At 42.2% G+C, this 1316-nt stretch overlaps 1 pseudogene; it reads left to right on the top strand.

The window, feature by feature from the left end:
* The first annotated feature begins 4 nt into the window (after positions 1 to 4).
* On the top strand, positions 5 to 503 carry LOC101641611 (annotated as a pseudogene).
* The last annotated feature ends 813 nt before the right edge of the window (positions 504 to 1316 follow it).

Here is a 1316-nt window from a genome sequence, read left to right as displayed (position 1 = left end):
CAAGTTCGAGAACCTGTGCAAGCTCATGAAAGAGATTTTGGATAAGAAGGTTGAGAAGGTGACAATCTCCAATAGACTCGTGTCTTCACCCTGCTGCACTGTAACTAGTATGAACGGCTGGATGGCCAACATGGCGCGGACCATGAAAGCCCAGGCTCTTCGGGACAACTCCACAATGGGCTACGTGATGGCCAAAAAGCACCTGGAGATCAACCCGGACCACCCCATTGTGGAGACGCTGCGGCAGAAGGCCGAGGCTGAGAAGAACGACAAAGCCGGAAGACCTGGTGCTGCTGCTGTTGGAAACAGCACTGCTCTCCTCTGGCTTCTCCCTTGAGGACCCTCAGACCCACTCCAACCGCATCCACCGCATGATCAAGCTTGGCTTAGGCATTGATGAAGATGAGGTGACGTCCGAGGAGCCCGGCACTGCTGTTCCTGATGAGATTTCCCCCCCCCTCGAGGGTGACGAAGACGTATCTCGCATGGAAGAAGTAGAGTAGGCCATTCAACTCCGAAACCTTGTGCCCTCTGTATAGTGTCCCCATGACATGAGTGACCCTAGACCACCTGGTCTCTGCAACTGCTTTTAATTAGTGGTCCCCCCTCCTGTTCTTGTGTGTAAAGCAGGACCTAAGGCCCTCACGCCCTCTTGTCCCCTCCTTTATTTGGGAATGGGGTTAATGTTGTGTATCCGTGAGGTTTCTTTTTTGTTTATTTTGTTCTATTAAAGTATGCAAAATAAAGAAGATGCCATTAAAAAAAAAGAACATAACTATAAACAATAGTCTTGCCTCTGGACCAATAGCCAAAATAATGAAACATGGAAAAAGATTGATGATGTTAAAGGATTTTATCTTGCTTGGATCTGCAATTAATTTTTATGTAAGTGGCAGTGTAGAAATCAAATAATGTATTAAGTTTGGCAAACAGGTTTCACACGTTCTCTTTAAAGTTTTGAAGTGAAAGGATGTAATTTTGAGGATGAAGATTCACCAGATCCAAGTCATGGTATTTTCAAGCATCTCATGCGCAGGTGAAAGGTGGCAGATAAATAAAGAAAATCAAAGTAGAATCAATGCTTATAAATCATGGTGTTAGTGAAGATCATTGAATATTCTATGACCTGTAAGAAGAATAAACAAATCTGTCCTTGAAAAAGTACAAAAAGAATGCTCCTGAGAAGTAGTAATAGTAATTACACCAAGATTCCAGCAAAAAATAAAATTATTACTCATATATTAGTATTAGTTATATATATATGAGTTTCAGTATTTTCTTGGTATAAAACTGTAAATACACCATGAAAAAGAAAC

Source organism: Echinops telfairi, unplaced genomic scaffold (assembly GCF_000313985.2).
Source record: "Echinops telfairi isolate 266 unplaced genomic scaffold, ASM31398v2 ScPeMD7_5548;HRSCAF=6396, whole genome shotgun sequence".
Taxonomy (NCBI): Eukaryota; Metazoa; Chordata; class Mammalia; order Afrosoricida; family Tenrecidae; genus Echinops; species Echinops telfairi.
This window is presented reverse-complemented; position numbering and strand designations above follow the sequence as displayed.